At 34.7% G+C, this 21,128-nt stretch overlaps 1 long non-coding RNA gene across 1 annotated transcript in view; it reads right to left on the bottom strand.

Annotated features, from left to right (window-relative positions):
• Positions 1 to 319: 319 nt before the first annotated feature.
• LOC111932439 (uncharacterized) overlaps positions 320 to 21,128 on the bottom strand; it is a 33,199-nt gene continuing 12,390 nt past the window's right edge. Inside the window, exons 3-5 of the long non-coding RNA XR_015284559.1 lie at positions 9,147 to 9,360; positions 3,080 to 3,224; positions 320 to 2,975 (exon numbers count right to left, since the gene is read on the bottom strand). This is a non-coding gene — a long non-coding RNA (uncharacterized LOC111932439). The remainder of the gene's footprint in view (positions 2,976 to 3,079; positions 3,225 to 9,146; positions 9,361 to 21,128) is intronic.

Genomic DNA, 21,128 nt, shown 5'->3' with positions numbered 1-21,128 from the left:
ACTCTATTCAGCATACATGCAAGTGTTGAGCATCATCACTAGCTTTTTAGCTTTTCTTTAAAATAGTTCATGCTTTGATAGAGTAATGAATAGCTATTATTTTAAACAGTTACTCAGCTTCCCTTAATTGATACAAGAAGAGTAAAGTGTCAATAAGAAAATATTTTCAAAAAATCACTTCACAGTGCTCTTTCTAATAAGCACTACTGCTATATATGACCTTTGATCTGTTTGTGGATTGAATGTTTGTGTGTCATAGGAAAAAGAGATCCCGAGGCTTTGTGAAATAAATATCTGTTGTTTCCAACTCTCTGATTCACCAGAATAAAAATTATGTAAGCATTTTTATTTCTGCCTCTTATGATTATTCAAGAACACAACTATTTTAATAGGTTACATATGACACACAGTTCCAAAGGCATAATACTACAGAGTACAAAAAATTCGCTCAATTTATTCATTAACATCTCACTTCTCTATAGCTGTAGAAAAAGTTTTAATAGCTCTGGTCCATGGTGATTCTTGGTTGCACAAGTCCACGTGATCAGGCTTGAAAGTTCTATGACACAAGAAGAGGGAATAGGAACAAGCTTGCCATGTTTCTTGTCCAATTCTCTTTTTGGATAGTGCTTGAGTTTTTTATGTTCTTGTCCCTCTCCAAAAAGAAGAGTCCTCTCTAAAATACATTCTATTGCATTTGCCTGTGCCATTCCGAGTATTACAAAATACTTATGTACTACTGGTAGTTGACTGTTCTAGTATACTTCCATTTGGGTGCAGGGGCAATTGCTACTCATTACATTCTGGTTAGTTAATTTAAATTTTGTAGGTTTTGCAGCATTTAATTAGACTGAAATAATTTGCTTGGTGATATTTTTTTTCTGTTTGAGTATCTTGTTATTTTTTTTCACTCTGTTTCAGTTATAAATAATACAGATGTATTTATTTTCTACTGCAGTGGGATTATGTAAGTGAACTTGTTGACTGTGATTCAATCATTTTTGACTCGATGGTGGCTACCATTAAAACAGGCAGGCAGAGGTGTCTGAAATGTTATTTTTGGTTATATTTTACTTTGTGTAGCTCATAGCTCAGTTTGATTAATTCAGATTGTCTTTCTTGCCAGTAAATTTCTGCCTGTTGTTTAGGGATTAACACTGACAAAAAAATTTCATCTTAATCCACCAGGACTCAAAGAGTTACTTTGATAAAATGATGTCAGAAGCAAAGATTACTTTATCTATTCCTCTTCTTCTTTATATCAAAATCTGAGGTTAATTCTGGAAACTCTGTTTTAATCTCAGGTGGCACATGTATTGTTAAATGGAGAACACAGCTATTAGACTATTTTTTTTTGTCTTTTACAAATACCATATATTCTTTGATGAACATAACCCCCCACCCCAAATTGTGAAAAAAAAAAAAAAAAAAAAAAGGTAAGAAAAAGAACAGCTATGCAAAATTGAAACGCTAGACACATTCAGAACAAAAATGATTTATGGAATCTAAATATTTACGAATATGGCCTAGCAATACCATAGCATTTTGCAACAGACTCAACTCATGAATTGTACTCGTTGTGACAGAAATCTCTAATTCTGGATTTGAATAACTATACTCACCTAGTGTTATCCTTGGGATATACCTCTCATAAACTAGATTTTTAGTAAAGAATATAACAGGGACATGATATAGATATAGATAGATATAGATAATATAGATATGTAACATACCTCCATTAAAATATGCTAGAGAAACACAATACTGTTTCAGTGTCACCTCTAAATTTCAGAAGTATTGATGACAAAAAGAACCCTTTACTGACAGTGACAGAATCTCAACAAGTCCCATGACTTTTCCAAGGTTGCCATAAGCCAAATATAAAAAAAAACAACAACAAATTGCAAACCTGAACAGTTAAGGGAAATAAGTAAGCAACACACAGCATAGTGATATTAAATACAATTTAGGAAATTGAAAGAGCAAAATTAAAAACTGCTGAGGCATAAACAGAAAATTTCATATAGCTTCATGAATCAGAAAGACAATAATAATATACAGGTTGGGTTTTTCACCCAAGTATTTAGTTTGAAGACTGTGGCGTTTTTATCAGACTTGGAAGAGCTAGTAGTCTGGGAAGCCTAGCTGTTGGAAACTATGTTGGGTAGCCTTATGAAAGATATGACCTTTCCTTCAAACTTTTCCTTGTTGCTATTATACATATACCATGCATTCAAAGGGAAAATACTTCTTGGCAGTTTGCAATTAAGAAGCTTCCAACTCATCCCTTCTCCCTTTTTTCTTGCCCTTGCCCACCACCCAACAAAAGGATATTTACCTTAAAATAAGTAAGAGTAATTTCCAGGAAGTAATATAATTTGCAGAATAAATTATAGAGGCTCTCTACTTTTGCAAACTTAAAAATATGTAGCAACTATATATATCTGAAAGTCCTCTTCCATGTAAGCAGAAAGACGTCAAAGCATGTATAAATGTTTAAAAAGGGAATAGGACAGTCTAATATAAAAGTGCCTGTGGACATTTATGGAGAAACTAAACTGAGCAAACTTATGTTGTAAGAAAATGTTTTTCTATAGGTGTTACCTCTCTAATTACTTTTTCATCATTAGTGACAAAAAACTTTATGAAGAAAATATGTTTATTCAAGTATGGCAATATATATATTTTCTTCCTCATGCTTTTGTAGCTATGGAGAGTTCATGCTATAGCTTGTGTTTGCTGTAGTGAAGTGTAATATTTTGTCTATTTTCAATCAGTATTAGCACAAATATGATGGTTTGCAAAGAGGATGGACACGACATTTTTTAAAAGCTGATATCCTTGAGTAGCAGTTTGAGGATGTGCTTTTCAGGCACACATATTGTAGATATTGTATCTTAGTGGTAGGGCTGAATTCTGTTACACTGTGGAAATAATGACTGCTCCTCTGTCAACCTCTGACCGTGGCAAGTGATCTGCAATACAATAGGAAGTAATGATGTGGATCCATGCTGCCCTCAGGAACATACATTGTTTATAAAGCCACAGTGATTGCCTTTCTTGGATTCCAGCTACTTACCGGATGGATCAGACTTGCTTCTTTAACCTTTTTACTTCTTTAACCTTGTTTGGTCCTACTCCCCCTGAGCAACAGCAGCCTGCTATGGACAGATCCTCAACAAAATTTCAGCATGATGACAAAAGGACTTCACCTTGAAAAATATCTGAGAATAGATGATGATGAAAAGGCTGCAGAAAGACTTGGCAGTTACCATACTTTTATCACAGATTGCTTCTGTTCTAAACTTAATGGAAATTCATGGCACTAATGACAGTCAATCAAACAGCTGCTCTGCTTTAGCTCTGTCATTTTTCCTTCTCAGTCTTTCATCTCTTGAACATGCTTCTTAAATATTAATTTTAAATTACAAAGTAAGCTCTTTAAGACAGTTACCATAATTAATTCTGTATTTGTTAAAATTTTTTATGTGTCTAGAACTTTTTTTAGAAATTACCAAAATTATACATTAAATAATTGCTAAAATACTTTCTAATCTTAGTCTCTATAATAGTATAACATTTAGGATAAAATTTTATTTCTTTATTTTCTTTGAATGTTATGGTGACAAGGTGACTCCACAATTGTGATCAGAGTAGAGCTTTAGGATATTAATACTTTTAGTTTAGTCGTTGCATATTTTAACTTGCTGTGTATTTCATTTCAGTTTTATGTTCCACACACCATCTGACTTAAATTTCTAAGGTACTGCTGCATTAAAAGAATGAGTTACACTTTGACAATTCTTGTTATTTATTCTACTTTTAAACGATTTTATGCTCTTATCCATAAACAGTTACAGTGTGTGCAAGTACATCACAACACTACAGGTATAAATAATGACACATTGTCACAGTAACTTATAACATCTAAGCTTCTAAGATTGTATATTGACTTGTAAATTACCTAGCTAATAAATTACAATTATGTCAAACAAAACTATAGTTTGTAGTTTCCATATAAGTCATCATAAAAACCTGCTATTTCATCCATTTCCAGACAATAAAAATGAAATGGAGTGTCTGGAAAATCATGAATAGATCAATTCATGGGTCACATCATACTCATGTTCAATTTTCCTTTTTTGTACTGGGTTCTGTTAGAACCCCTCAGCCCATCTTGTTCAGTGATGAGTGTCTAGAGAAATGCATTACTCTTTTTAGCTAATATGTAAGACTGGTAGATAAGAACTAGTCTAACTGAAGTCAAAAACAGTATTATTCTTTTGCCATTTAGTACCCCATTCTCTTTACAGCAATTAGATGTATTCTGTTCTATGAACATGAATAAATGACACTATATTTTTGTAAAACTTGACTATAATTATATTCTCAAAATCAGAAATTATATAGAATATTGTACTATTCTGAAGTTTCCATTTCAGTTTTCAGACTAATTTCTGAAACTGTTAGGACCACTACAAATCAATTAATCTTTGTTGGTTTAAGAAATTCTAATATTGAAAATGATGCTTATTCCACAGATTAAAAAGGGCTTTCAATGATACTGGAGATGCTGGTCAGAATAGGCAGGAGAGCATGACATCCTAGTAAAGCTCCTAGTAACAGCAACGTGTGAGAAATGCCTAGCAAAGCAATTGAGACACTGTGGAGAATGTTATCAGGAGTTTGGGGATGAGAAAGGAGTGAGGAACCATTGTCAGAGCAGTGAAATGTGACTAGCAGCAATGTCTAGCAATGGGCAAGCAACTTGCCCCACAAGACCAGCAGTAGCTTTCATTCAGCTGTGTTATGTAGAAAGACCTGCCATTCCCAGACTGTGAATGACATTTTAGAGCAGGAGGGGAATGGTATGGCTGACCCAGCTCCTGCTTGACAATATAAGACTATAATTTGTTGTTATTGCAGAAGTTATTACTTGTTCCCTGATGTGGTTAGAGCACCAAGCCTGATGGAGTTCAAGCATTTGGCCAATACTCTCCAAAACATGGTGCGATTCTTGAGGTATCCTGTGCAGGGCCAGCAGTTGCACTCAATCCTTGCAGGTGCCTTCCAACTCAGGGGATGCATTCTGTGACCCTGTGGCTCTATGATAAAGTAGTAGGGAGCAGTGCATATAGACTACAGGAAGAAGAAAGGAGCCTAGCAGAGATTTGAATGCTATTTCTAATTTATTTTTTTTTTTTTAGGGAAAGTAATCTTTTAATTTTCTGTAAAAATACAGAAGGAGACAGACAAGAAAGTATATTTTTACTAAAAGTTTATTACATATAATTTGTCTTTATAATTTGGCAAAAGCAGTTCACTAAAAATACAATATATGAAAGAAGTATTAAAAGCATCTATGTTAACTCTATAACACTCAGGTCCTTTAAATTTTTTTAGCATGACTATATTTTATTTTGACAAAAAAGCTCTAGGGAATTATAATCACTCTAAAATGGGAGGAGCCAATGGAGAGATGCTGAAACTGAAATAACTAGTATAAAACATAGTATGTCATGTGTCATTTAAATATTGCTTTGTGGAATAAATATGATGATATTGAAAAGGTTCTCTCACTTTTTCTTACAGGATGAAGGAACTAGGGCTGATTTAAACTGTTTTAAAATTTCTTCTATTTGTTTGATATCTTTCATTTTAATGGGATCACAGCCTCAGTCATCATTCAGCAGCTGTTTTCTTTCAAGGGATTTTTACTTAAAATACATTTTTTTAAAATATTATAATTTTACTGCTCAATGAACCTTGCAATAACAACATTTTAGCATCTATCCACCATGGCAGATGGCAAACTAATGAGGCCTGCTGTAGCTGCATACTGATATGTTCTGTACACAACACTTCTGTGCTCCAAAGGGAGGTCAAAGAGTAACTTTTATTTATATTCTTTGTTGTATTTGATAGTTGAAAATCATAAGACAGATTATTAGAAAAAAACACTTTCTGAACTTTTTAATTAGATTGCTAATGTTTACTGCATGTGATCAACCTATAGAACTCAAAAACAACACAGTCCATATTTCAGTGTTCTTTAACTTCCATTTTTTAAAAAAGTAATAGTACTACTCCAAATTTTTTTTTCTTCTATTTAAAGTTCACGTAAAAGTTAGAGATGTTTTTGCTTTGCTTGCATTTGTCATTTAGGAAAACTAATACCTTAATGTTTTTAAATACAAATTTTAAAGGAAAATGTTTTAAAGGAAAATGTTTAATATACTATCTTGTTTTGTCTCAGGGCACTTTTGTTACAAGCCTCCACTCTTCAGGGTTCTGTATTTTTTTCTTAATGAAGATTACAGATAATGTTCATTAAATCTAGTGGAGGCTAATTTAGTACAACTTCATGTTTTACTGGCTTCATGAAAAACAGGGTGATGAAAAATCATGAGTGCAATAATAAGTGCAATTGACTTGACCGCAGTCAAAGTGTGCACTATAAATAGTTGATCTGCATTCTTTGATAGTGAGAGGAGAGCAGTGGAAATGTCAGAGGAACTGACTCTTCTAGAAGATTATATATCCTACCCAGTTTAAGAGAATAGCTGAATTGCTCTTTGGAGTAATTTTTCTCCTAGAAGAAAAGCCTATGTGAATAAGCAATATCCTATGTATAGAACTAGATTTTTTTTTTTCCTTATGTTTTTTACATAAATGTTAGTAATTTTTTCCCCTCAGAGGTATGTCCCAAACTACTTGAACCAAGAGCAGAATATCTAGTTCTAGATAAATAAGATTTTGCCTTTACTATTTCACAATCATTTCTAAATCATTTCCATGATCCTATTAATGACTGAAAGTTATCCATGGGCATTTGAGTAACCGCACTAAAGTAACGTCAAATAATACTTAAAATACTGGAAAATAAATTACTTTCAGTTATATAGCCTGAAAAAATATTGCAAGTAATGAAGTAAAGATGATAACAATTTTCCTTATGAAGTGCTGTTCCTCACCTATTGTCAGTGCTGTGCTGTGTGCTTCTGTGTCAATAACATATTACCAAGACCATCATATTTCACAAAAAGGAGAGTCTTGAAGTAATACATTTTAAAGCATTGGTAATCTGTATCTGACCTTCAAATATGCTTCAACTATCAATTTTCAGCTCTTTTGGCAGATTTCTTTTATTATCACTTGCTTATGGGAGATAGTGGTACTCTTAGAGAAATACTGTCATTAACTCTTATCAGTATTCTTACAATATATTGAATAATTGTAACAGTTTTATTATAATTCAAATTTCAATATAGGTTTTCTCCCTGTAAATACTCTAGAGTCTAATGCTGCTTCTAGTGTGCTCATTTTACAGTCATATAATGTCACTAATTTAATAACGTATACTTTGTTTGTACATTGGTATAAAAGGACTTGGAGACTATTTTAATATGATATTAAAAATAAATTCATTTTACATTGGCTTTTTGATTTAACACTGCTTGAAACATCTTGTCATAGCAGTAGGATTTCAAATATCACCTTTGCCTAAAGGAAAAAAACCTATAATTATATATAGCATTGTGTTCTTTTGGTTTTTATAAGATGTTTTAGTTTTCTTTCATTTGAAGGGTTGTTCTGAAATGTCGTGGCTGAAGTAACTCATCACATAAGAAAATTAGCAGTTAAAGAGATGAAAAGAAAGTGTTTGTCCTCATTCTCTCACAGACATAATGTCTTGAAAGACTTTTTTCTCATCTTTAGCATTTGCTTAGTGGAAGATAAAGCAAATAGACTTCTTCAAGAGCTAAAATTACTGTTATTTTATAGTAGATTTAGACATGTTTTATAAAGATGCAAGTACAAAACTTAACAAAATTAGATGGCTGAATATTGCTTGCAGTGTAAGCAGCCTTCAGCCACATTGTCTTTTCCCTCTGTGCCTGGCTGCATATTCAAAGATCTTAGAGCAGGGTTTAAGTGATTGCTTTCTTAAGTGGAACAGCACTACATACTAATTATTGCCAGTCTGATTTTCTGTGTTTATCCTACACATTATTTAAGAGATATTTAATATTTCTACTCAGCATGAGGGGCTTTTAAGAATGTCATTAAATACAGCATAATCTACTTATTATCTTAGTAATTTGCCATAGAACACAAATTATAGTTAGAAGCTGCTCAGTCAGTGTATTTCTGGAAAAGTCATGCCGGGAATCCACATTAGAGAAATGTTTGCATTTTTTTAGGAAGGTGTGGTTTTCTTCAGCATGTCATCTGAAAATATAGTATGAGTGGTACTTATAAATTGCAAAGTCATCTTGTATGCTGGTTGTCTGATAGTGATTCATCTAAAAAATTTGCTTTTATATCTCTAGATGGTGCTATGTGTACCTCTATTAGTTAAAGAAGTATAAAAAAATTTAATATAAAATTATACAAATAATAAGTATGACAAAACAACTCGTAGCATAAAAATTATTGTGTAATGGTTTTCACTGCACTCATTGTAGGCCATGAGACATGTTTTGCCAGGTGATTCTGCTCATAGGAACGTTAATCCTGTGCTGTATTAAATAGGAATCACAAACAAGTGCCATAGAAAGACAACCTACAGTTTTGTAGAAAATACTGGGCTTTCTTGTCAGAAGTAAACTGGAGAAGCTCTTTTTTCATGCAGCTCTACTATATGCAATATTCGTTGTTCTCGCCATACATTAATACATATATATTCCTTTTCCTGATTATTTGTTTTTAAATAAAAAACTATTGAAAAAACACATTCATTAGTGCTAAATTGTTGTATCACTGAGCTTGTTAACAGGCAATATATGAGGTTTGTAATAACTACATGTTTATATATTAAAAAGTCTAGAAAAGGTTTTGAGTTGCAAGGAGCACTTTTCCAGTGGAATTAGACTGCTATGTAGATCAACAGTTTTTGAGTATATTATAGGTGTTTTTTATCCCCTATAAGAAGCTTCGGGGATACCATTGCATATTTCTGTGGGTATTATGTCAGCTGAATCCAAAGAAAATTCATAGACATATTAATTTGAGTAAAAAAATTAATCAAGAAACATGTTCATGATCAGGGCTACCATAGAATACTCTTTACTACCATACTAAATTTAAAAAGGAAATAAGACAAAGAATTTCTTAAAAATATGAACATATTTTGTATTTCTTACCTGAATCCATATTATTTTTATCTTTTGTCCAAATAGTAAGTGCAACACCACAAAGGATGACTCTTGATTGCCCTCTACCTTTAATAGGCACCACGGATGGAAGCTACCTGGTCGGAGTTCATCCACTGTAGATTCTTTTTGCTGCCAGCTGATTTCAGTTGTGTGGCTGATGTCAGTCCTTTGTCTCCAGTTTTCAACAAGCATATTTGTATCACTTTATGGGAAAATAAATAGAGTTTAAATACTGTAAGTTGTTCAATATAGGCTTCTGGGACAATAGTAGACAAGAGGAAATTAAGTGCACATTTCAATCATGATTTTAAAAAAACTTTTGACAGCTTAAAATATGAGCTTAAACATCCTGTCCAAGAATGAAATGAGAAATAATTCAAGAATGAAATGAGAAACCTATTGTTTTCACCAGATGTGGAGGATTTGGGGTCCTTTTTCAGTCACAAGAACTACCAGAATTATTTGTAACTTTTCTTTCAGACTCATCTCTTAACGAACTCCTCTTCTTTAACTTGTGGTGAAATTACCAAGAGAAAAGGAAGAAGTAATTAAAGACAAATATTGAAGTGACCACATAAAACTTAAATAATAGGCACAAGAAGGTAAACTCATTTTTTATTCCAAGATTCGAACAAATCTTCCCAGAGTTGTCACAGGAATAGCACATCTTCTGGAAAGAATTTTTCATTAACATTTGCATATCATTATAGCAATACATACTGAGTTTTTAAAAAAATTGTTTCAAAATAAATTTGGTAGAAAAAGTATGTTTTGTTTGATCTTCATGAAAGCAAACATGATGTTGTGAACATATATAGATGTTCTTTGTCAAAAAAACAAAGGACAAATCTTACGGTGACAGCTGCATCCTATTCTTGGGATCTCTCCAGACTTTTCAAGATATTTTGGGTGTGAATACAAAGCAAAATCAATATGAGCACTTTGGCTAAATCCCAGTGAGGCTAAGAAAAATGTCTCTACAATTTAGTCTTTACCTTAACAATTCAGGATGGGACAGAGAAACAGGGAAATCTTTTGTGAATACCAGACATCACCAGATTTTTAATTTTTTTTTTTTTGGTAGTGCTCTCTACTTCATACTTGGAATGTTTACAGAAGATTTCAGCTAACAGTCTGAGCTCATAACTCAAACACTTCTCAACCTGGGATTTTAAGAGCATGCTGTCATGTGCTTTTAGGATGGACAGCTGAGGAAAATGAGTGTGACACTTTTCCAAGTAAGAATGCATATTCATGCAATTAAACATAATCATTTTTAGGACTCTTTTGACACTTCACTTGCATATTTTAGTAAAATAGAAGAAGAGTAGGATAAAAAAAATCTTCCTAAGCTTGTCATATTATTCCATAGCATTAGATGTTAACCTGTCCTAATTCCTCTTGTAGCTTCTCCTTGCTGGTAGCATCTGTTAATATAAATCCTGTCAGTGAACAGACAGCAGGGTTCCTAGCTTGTTCTGCCCTGTGACTTTTTTTGTGGTAAGCAGAACAATGCATTATGAAAAAATAGAGAGTGTAGGGCCTGATCCAAATAGCTGCCTTTTTTTTTTTTTTCCTATTGAGCTCAATGTACTTTGAAATCAGCTTCTCTAGAGAATCCCTTGCAAAGCAATCTCTATGAATGTTCATCTGAATTTTTAAAGAAGTGCACTTAGCATAAATCCAGACTGTTTTGTTTCTTTTTTTGCAATGCACATCAAAAATGATCGCAGAAATTTTTGCAGTGAAAACAGCTATAATCATGTGTTGGAAAATATTCATTCTTCCTATTTGCATGAATAATTAAGTTTTGACTAGGCAAAGAAACATAATGGAGAGAGGAGAAACATAAAAATTATTCTACCCTAATTGTTTGGTCATGCATTCACAGATAAGAAGTCTAATTTTTGCTCAGAAGAATATAGTAATAGTACAAAGCAATTCCAGAAAAATAGATAGTATACACATCTTCACATCCTTCAAAGCTTTTCCAAAGCTGACCTTATCTTTGTAACTAGTAAATTTCTTATTGTGGAGGAAATATAGCTTTAATATGTCTATAGCAGAATCAGGTTGCAAATTAAGTCCATCCATATACATCTTTGTGCCCTAAACAGCTGAATAAGAGTCACATATTTTGCTTCTCTGTCTGTATCTTCTGAGATAAATGTGTGTCAGGACTTCAGTAGTTATTCTGTAGAAGCTAATACCTGCTTTTGTAATATCTGTCAGAACCCTTAGGTCACTAATGGGCTTTCAGAGACTTCCTTTGATTTGCCTACATCAGCATGTAAACCACTGCACTTTCAGCTAATATATGTGGCAGTCAATGACTTACCAAAGTGAAGAGTCTGACCTGATGAGACTGCACACTGTAAATCAGAGTATAGATAGGTGCTTTTTTATAAAGTCTTAGTCACCTAATTTTCATTTCTGTTTTAAAAACATCTACAGATTTTCCTATAATTTTCTGAAAGCTAGGATAGTTTTCAGAGTTTGCTGGCTTCATTTTGTGCTGACCTCAGATATCCAAATCTTTCCAACTCCACTTGAGATCATGAATTCTAATGGGAACAAGACAGAAAATTATTAACATAAACTATCTTTGGGATAAAGGTCTTTCCACAGCCAACAAACACTTAGCTCTTTTGCTTACTACGTTAATGACTGATTAATGTCCTAGAAGAATATGTTGAAATAGTCATTCCATTTCCAAGATATATGGTTCTAGCCTGCTTTAAAATATCACTTTCTGTCTTTAATTGATGGAATTATACATGTTTTTGGAGACATAACTCTTTAATACATTTTTTTTTCTTTGTGTTGTATTCAAACACAAGCATGTATTTGCAATTATGAGTGCAGAGAATTATTGTTATAGGTTATGTGCCACTTGTCTACTTGTCTGACATAATTTCCAAACCCTAGAATTTAAATAAAAGTTTATTCTAAGCTAGAGGTTTCAAATCATATTTTCCCTAAAAGCCTTTTTATATTTTCTCTCAATTGACTGTGAAGAGATTTAATATAATATTTCAGGTAGAAACATCTTTCTTTTACATATATCAAAACATCAATGGTCCAATCCAACTGCTGACAGACTAGCATAATTAAATGATTAGGAAAGAACAGAGTTTCAGAATGTATTTAATAGACAGAAATTTTCAGGTGTTTATTTGTTATATCATCTTCAGTAACATTTTCACTCCAACAGTAGTACTAAAATTTAATAGAGATGTTTTTATTTTCTGTATTTATGTGTGATAGGAGGTTAATATTAACATGTAGCTGCATGGTATTCACACAGCTGTCACTAACATGAAAGAGATCTAGGAAGTCATACTGAATTCTGCCATACTTTTCCTTCAACAGTGGTGAGCCTCACTTTTTATCCTAATTTGTTCACTGCTGTGAGGTCATCGGAATGTGCATAAGAACTTCCTAAAAAGAAATAAAATATTCATTTCCAGTGGAGCTTTTACTTTTTTGAGAATTTTTTTTACTAATGTGCTGTATTACATGAATAAAATTGTATAAATTCCCCATTTGTGGGGGGGTAGATGTGGGGCTGGGTATAATGTCTGCTTTCACAAATAGTTTTATTTAGTCTGTAAAGATGCTTAGAATAGCCTTACACTAATTCCTATGTGATTTTTATCCAGGTCAATTTTCTTATAATTATTGTTAGAAATAAGAGCTGTAGCCTTCTCTATGGCAGTTTGACAGCAAAACTATTGTGATTGTGTATGGATATTGCAGTAAAAATTATAACTTTTTTTAATAAGAACCTATAACTTAACTTTTCCTAGAATAATGTTTATGAGAAACAAGAAGTCTCAGTATAGTGTTTCCTACTGAGCTAAAGATAGACCTCCAGGTGAAAAATAATGACATGGAAACTGATTTTTGCATCAGTTTATTATCACTGACAATTCTGATTATAGCTCTTATCAATACAATCTCTGTTTCTGAGAGAATTTTCACATATCCTATATTGGACTGGCTTGACAAGATTTTTGTTGGGGGTGGGCTGCAGAGGTTGCTTCTAGAAGATGCCAGAAGCTGCCCTCCATGGTGAACAGAGCAGTTCCAGGCAGATTTAAAGACCCACCACTGACCAAAGCTTAGCCCATCAGTGACATTGGTAGCATAACTTATCTAAGAAAGGATAAAAAGACACTGCACAGAAGCTGTTGTAGAAAAGTGAGAAAATATGAAACAACCCTGCAGACATGCAGGTGTGTGAAAACCAGGAAGAGGAGGTGATCCAGATACTGGAGCTAAGATTTCCTTACAGCCTATGATGAAGACCACAAAGACACAGGTTGTCTTCCTGGGGGTCAAGCAGGAAGAACCCACCTAAAGTCACATACACAAAATTATTGTAGTCCATGCCACTCAAAAATTTGCAGATTTTCTCCCTTCAAATATAACACCTGTTCACAGAGCCAAGAAAGGAACTAGGTTTTTATATCTTTTTCTTCCATTTTTGTAAATGGTGATATAAATTAAGGCTGAACAAGACCCCATGTGCACAACTAACTTAGTTTTACTTATAAGCCTTTGTATCTCAAGCTCTTTTTCCTTTTCCTGTATATTCACACAGTAGCCAGGTAAAATCCATTTTTTTAGATATATGATCAGAATGTATGAATTATAAGACTCCTGCACAATGTATTTTAAAGACATCATATTTACCTAATCATTACGCTATTATGCACCGGCTGATGAGACTGTAAACACAGTCCTGATCCAAATATTGTTAGATCAAATTCATTTCTTATTAGGGTGGCAAAATCATAACTGTAAGCAGAATTCACCTTACTACAGTTTCCTAAGAGAGAATTACTAGACAAAAGCTGGTTGCCACTTTTCACACTGCCACTTCTCAATTAGAGGTGTTGTTTAGGTGAGCTTGCTGTTTCTTTTCTCAGCATCTGGACCTATGCCAGAAGTTCATAGGGATATAATTAAGGTCTTCACATGCCAAAGAGTGAATGAAAAACTCATGAAACATTACCAAGTAGTGTTTAGGGGCTAAGTTTTAAAGAAAGTCCTGGCAGGAATTGAGGAAATGATGCAAAGTCTGGAAGTGGTAAATACCTTTGGGATATTTTAAGAGAACCAGACAGATGCTCAAGAAACTGAAAAAATACCAGCATAGTAATTAGTTCTTATTCCTGAAGAGAAGTTGAATTTGGGACCAATTCAAAATGAGGGGCAAAGGAGCACAGAGTATATCTTATTCTTCAAAATATACTTGCAAGAAAGCTCAGCTGGCATGCCACATTAAACAAGCTTTTATTATGTGCAGAGAACGGGAAGCACTAATCCATTACATATACTAACAACTTCTGCTCTACACTTTACAAGAACGGACCATCAGAATGCACACAGGTTACATGTGGGATTTTATATACACTCTGTTCCATTATTTTCTCTATAAGATAATATTTTTACAATATTCCATGAATTTAACTTTTAATGTAACCATTTAGGTTACGGCACAACACTTGAAAAAATGCATTAAAACCACAGTTTTGTTGGATGAGACATGCAGCCATTTTTGGTTTTAACATTAAAAAAACCTTTACACCCTGAGTTTTCCTGTTCATTTGTTAGACTTCTTCAGTTACTACAGTATGATCAAGAAGTGATGGTGTTGCATTCCATAATTAGTAAGCTTCATGAGGAATGAAGTCTAGTGATTGAGACAGGTATTCTGGGTTAGATTTCACTGTTGGAAAAAAATAGTATGGAGAAGAAAAACATCTGCAAAATTTAATTTTGTGGAAAATAAATTTTGGAAGGTCATCCTGTTCCTTATAAATAGTTGCCCACTTGTAAATAGATTTGAGCAGTTACTGAAACAAGTTAGGGAGGTTGTTTAATGCATAACTAGGGTAAAATCTAATGTCAGAATATTATATTTTCACAGAATCACAGAATCTTTGAGGTTGGAAGATACCTCTGAAGATCACCTAGTCCAATGCCTTTCCCTGAAGCAGGGTCAGCTAGAGTAGATGGTTTATATCTGTGTCCAGTAGGAGTGTCCACAACTCCAGGAATGCATACTCCACAACTTCTCTGAGCAAGCTGTTCCCATATGTTATCATCTTTGCAGAAATATTTTGTTTTCTAGAAATAGTATTTCCTGTATTTCCATTTGTACATATTGCCTTTGTCTTCTCAATAAATATCACTAAAGAGAGTTTGATTCCCTCATCTTTATTTCTAATCATCAGCTGTTTATAAAATCTGGTAAGATATCCCTAAACCACATCTTCCCAAGTCTGAATTGATCCAGTTTTCTCACCCTTTCCTTGTATGTCACATGCTCCAAAATCTTAATCATATTTGTGGCTTGTCATTAACTTATTCTGTCTCTTGTAATTCCGTGTCTCTTTTGTACTGGGAAGACCAGAACCGCAACCAACAATCCAGATGTGCCTCACCAGTGTTGAGCAGAGGAGGCACCACCTCCCTTAAGGTGCTGGCAACATTTCTGCTGATGCATCTGTTTGTCTTCTGTAATACAAGGACAAAAATGTGGCTCATGGATAATTCAGTGACTAACAGAGAACTTGTGAATGGCAGCATTTCTGATCAGGTGAAGAATGTTGCATGTCATCAAATCAAAAAATGTCCCAGGATCTTGAAAGATCATCTGGTCCAATCTTTTGTGGGAAGGACAGCCTTGATGACATTATCTACCTGCCTGTCTAATAACATTTTGACAATCCAGTGATCTCCCTTTGTTGAACTTGATAATATCATTCTCTGACCATTTCTTCAGTTTGCCAAGATCCCTCTAAAGGGCAGAACAATCACCTAATTAGTCATTAACTCCTTCTAGTGTTGTTTTGTCTGCAAATTTTCTGAGGCTGTGCTCTTCTCAGTCACTGAGGTCATTCATGAAGCTTGGAGCTTCATCCATTCTTTTGGAGCCAGTATTTACCCCTAAGGCATACTGCTGGTGACTGGCCTCCAGATGAACTTCATGGTTCTCATTATAAACATTACAAGTCTGGAAGTTCAACCAGTTCAAAGTCCACCTTATTGTCCACTTATCTGGTCAATATTGGTCCATACTTCACCCTCTGGTGCTAGATCCCCTTCTCTTCTGCTGGTGTCATATTTCACACTTTTTTCTTCTTTTTTTTTTTTTTTTCCCTAGAAGTATAATATAGAAACAATAGAATTGAAACCAAGAAACTGTTGAGAGTTTGCTGACACAGAAAGCACTAAAATTCATTGGATTGAAAAAAACCATGTATATTTTCTACAAATTCAAGAAAATATTCTTTCACTTATTTTTTTCCTTAAGATCAGCTGCCCAGAATCTTGTGCTCTCTGCTAAGATCCAGAAATTATATGATGCAGTACTAACCGTCTCTTGGGTATAAAGTCTATTAGGTGCAAAGCATCTTCAATATTCATGGACAGAATATTGAATAAAACCCTTATGAATTCAACTATAGCACCTGTCCTTTTTACATTATTTGAAAATATGGAGGTAGTAACTTCTGAGTTTATACATCATCTATTTATTAAAACTTCACTGAAAATAGTCTACTGATTGACCACTGGGAGAGTTGAGGTTCAGTGTTTAAGAAGATAGAGATTCAAATTTTCTACTGTCTCTTCTCTAGGCAAAGATTGGTTAATATGTCCTTCATATACATCTCAAAAATAATAATTCTGTGTTCTCTCAGATAAGAGACCTTAAACAGGATATATTAAAAGTGCCTTCATCCCAATTCTTAGTCAGGGATTACTCTAGACCAGAATGCAGAAGTGACAATATGCCATGTGTGTTGGATATGAGCCTTACTGGGATACAGAAATGGAGAATCATCCCCAGCTCCATTTTAAAATAGATTGCAAGTTGGATGCAGAACTGCAGTTGATATCTTCTTGAGAAGATTACAAGGGATGAATCACCTTCCTTGACCGTAATGACACTTTTTTTTAATGCAGCCCAGGACACTATTGGCTTTCTGGGCTGCAGGCATTTATTCCTGCCTCATGTACAACTCTTCATCCTCTAGTATCCCCAAGTGCTTCTCCTTAGGGCTGGCCTCAATCTATTCATCTCTCAATTTTTATTCATATGAGGGGTTTAATGCAGGTGTAAGAGATTGCACTTGGCCTTGTTGAACTTCCTGGGGTTCCTGTGGGTTCATCTCTCAGGCCTGTCAAGGACCCCTAGGATGGAATCCCTTACCTCCAGTACATCAACTGCAGCAAATATCTTGGTGCTGTTAGAAAACTTGCTGAAGGTGCACTTGATCCCACTTTTCAAGTCACTGACAATGGTATAAAACACAACTGGTTCCAATAAAACCTCTGAAAAATGCTTCACTAGTCTCCACTTGGGCATCAGTCCATTCACCATAAGTCTTTGACTGTGACAACTTTTCTCCACTGAGAGGTCCATCCATATACGAACATGAGGAAATTTCCTTGATCCCTGTTCTTTAATTTGTCTGTCCTTACCCCAGAAAAGAAAAGACCCTTGTGTCCAGACAGGCTGGGGACTCTTCACTTATCAGCCCTGCTGGATCAGAAGGCAGTTTGACTGACTTATTCAGAACACACACCAACAGCATAAGTGAGACCCCTCAGCAAATTTATGTGCTTTATTCAAGTATGTTACCTTCTGCCAGTGACTTAGGTATTTTTATTAATTGTGTACCTTGAGTTTCCTTAGATATTCATCAACCTGGACTACACCTAAAGGTGGGCAGTTCTTCATTGTCCCAGTCCTTGTCTTTTCAGGAATATATATTCTATACTTCTAACAAAGGGCTCTACTCCAAGCATACCTTATATAAAATCAAAGTAGAAAACAACAGGAAAATAAACACCAAGGTGTCTGCACACCATGGACTGTACAAAACCTTTAACCCAACAGTTTTCCCCAGGAATTATATTTTTCTTCTCCCTCTTGAATGGCCTCATCCTCTATTTCTGCCAAATGGTTCTACAATTATAATTAGGGTTGTTAGCCCCTGCCTACCTGAAGTAATTGCAAGATAATTATCCTTACCTTATGGAACATGAGGTGCCTGGATCAAAATAAAATTTGCCTATTATTAGACATACAAAAGACAAAAGCATAAAAGGATAAGCAAAAGCCTTCTTGTCCAGTGGAAGTAAATTACTTTGGATTAGGCCTACTAGTTGAGAGAACCCACATGCAGAGATTGCAAGTATGTAACTTTTTATTGCTTACCCCTCTAAATGGATTATAGAGCCCTGTGATAGGTGTATGGGTTTCTTACATTACATCTAGCAAGAAGTAAACACAACTCTCGGCAATCTAAGATTCCAGCAAGTGATACGGTGAACAGGAGCTCACCCACAGCTGTAAAGCAAGAAGCATCACTTTCTATATTGACTCATCCTGAGGTTGTAACTCCAGTCAACTGGCCTTAACAGCTTCAAGTGCTATCCTAAATACAGTCTTCACATTCCTTTTAAGATAAGAATGATGGGTTCTAGTGTTTAGTTCATTCACCCTGGATATAAGGTTGCTATCTGAAAAGTTTAAAATTCCATTTGCAACCTTACAATAACATGTCTTAACAACTACATTGCAGGTTATGTCGGTAACCATTTACGGCTGTTCTTTATCTCTCTTCTTGAAGCCTTGCCATGGGGACAAATAAAATGAAAAAAGATTCATCCAGGAATGGAAAAAGAGAAAGGTAAAGAAGCTATTCATCTGAAAGGAGGAGACTTCAAATCTAAGTCCATGCATTCTGCATTACACAGTCACTGAATAAAATATAAATACACTTCAGGTTTTAAGACTGAAACTGAATATTTGTCTGTCCTGTGCACAGAGAGTCTGAAATTAAGATTTTTTTCTTCCTGGAACAATAAAACCTGAATTATTCTTTCTTGTAGATAAACAGTTTTAGCAGACATGTTTTTTGAGTATATCTGATCCAACCTAACCTAAAGTACTGTGGGGAGGGGCAGATAAAGTGTTCTTGAAAAACAGAAATAGGAGAAAACGTTTGTCAACGTACGATAAAAATTGGGATCACACTGTGTTTTGCCAGTAAAATATTCCCAAAAGTTGGAAACACTGTTCCTAAAAGTGTGGTATCTTTTTTTCTTCTTTCTGAGTGCTAGCATTTCTGATTCAAAAACTAGTTTTCAGTTAATAGAGATGACATGCTGCATCTGAAATTTGAGCAATGAAGTGTTGAAGATTAACATGAAGATCTGTGCTTAACATTTTATTTCGAATTACTCTAGATGTTTATTACCATTTTTAGATCCTTTTTGTGAACCACCTTGTCGTGGTTTTAAACCAGTAACTAAAAAACTACTTATTTTTTTGTTGTGAGATATGGATTAAAACAAGAGCAAAACAGGCTTAAGACTTAAAGGAATAAAGACAGTTTATTAACAAACTACAAGAATGAGAATACCAGAATAAACTTTCAGAAAACCTCCTTATCTTCTACATCTTAACTATTTCTCTGTACACATGACAACATAGAGACAAATAACTTTAGGACTTTGGTGGTTAAAAACAGTCTTAATTCTTGCTACAGTCTTTCATCAGTCTTTGTAGAGAAACAGAAGTCTCTTTCTGTTAGCTTACGGAGTTTCTCACGAGAAAACTATTTTTCATCATAGTTTTCTATTTCTCTAATGCCAGCTGCCCGGAAATCTGTCATTAGATCTTCTCCTCCCATTTCACATCTCCAAGGTGTGTATGGGTCACAGAGTTTAGGAATCTTATTTTAAGGATAAGTTATTCAAAGGCAGAAGTCTTCTTCATTTGTCTCTGTGAGCCTTCCTGGAAAACAGTTTTCTCTTTGCCTTCAAAGCTTCAAAATCTTCACTCAACTCAATTCCAGCAACTCACAGTATCACAAGCACTCTCTCTGTCTCTCTTCTGCTCAAAAGTTACACTTTGAATATCTCACTCCTCCTAATACTCTTATCATGAATTAAAGGAGTCTTTTTATACTATTATTGTCCATCTCCATAGCTTTAACAGAAAGATATTTCAGCTGTAAAGCATCTCCTTATTCTCTCTTTCTTATTTAAACTTAACTCTTTTCTTCACTGTTTTTGGTGGTTCTATGATGTCTCCTCTATGTTGATTGTCTCTCTCTCTGTCTTTCTGAGAAAAGGAGTAATCTGTATGTTTATCCAGGTAGTAAAAGAATTAAAAGCTTTAAGAAAACTGCAAGAGTTCATGGTGTTAAGTTTCAGTCTAGCAGCAAAAACTGAAAACCAAGCTCGGCTGACCAGCGCTGCTTCTCTTCTCCCTCCCCCCCCCTCCACCCTGCGGCCTTGTAGGCCTGGAGAGGGGGGGAGGAGGCCGAGACAGAGCCTGCTACCTTGTCCGAAGCCGGAAACCAAAAGAGAGCAAGAGAATTCTGTCTGTACTTCTTAAGGGGGTGTTTACAAGTTGAATTCACTTTTTAATGGTCAGATCTGCTGTCAATTCTTGAAAATGACCGATAATTGGTCAGGAGGGAAAAACTCCCATCAGCCACCAGCAGCTTCAACTTCCTCTCCCTCCAAGCTGTCTTAAAGGTAAAGCTACCCCATGACACACCTTTATGTTCCCAAAAGTACTCAGTGCACACTGCCGTACAAGGTTTTGTGAACGGTACTGAGTTATCAAGACACTTCTTTTATGCACAGTTATGCTGAAATCTAGGCCATCTGTATCAAAGTTCTTTATCTACACTATCTTGTAACACCTGTGATTTAAGTTAACTTTTTTGACTTTAAGTTAGAGTAGAGCAGAACAAGACTGCAAACAGCAAGGCGAAGTCCTCAGGAGGCAAGCAACATCCAGGTTATAGGCAGATTCTTCAGTTCCTAAGGATTTGAATATAAACTGTATATGGTAGACATAGAACCCTTCCTCTCTCATCCTGCTCAATCTGGTGAAAGAAGCCTCCAAGTCAAAATGTACAGGTGCTCAGC

Source organism: Cyanistes caeruleus, chromosome 3 (genome assembly GCF_971803275.1).
Source record: "Cyanistes caeruleus chromosome 3, bCyaCae1.hap1.1, whole genome shotgun sequence".
NCBI lineage: Eukaryota > Metazoa > Chordata > Aves > Passeriformes > Paridae > Cyanistes > Cyanistes caeruleus.
The sequence above is the reverse complement of the archived record's forward strand: the minus strand, read 5'-3'. Positions and strand labels throughout refer to the sequence as shown.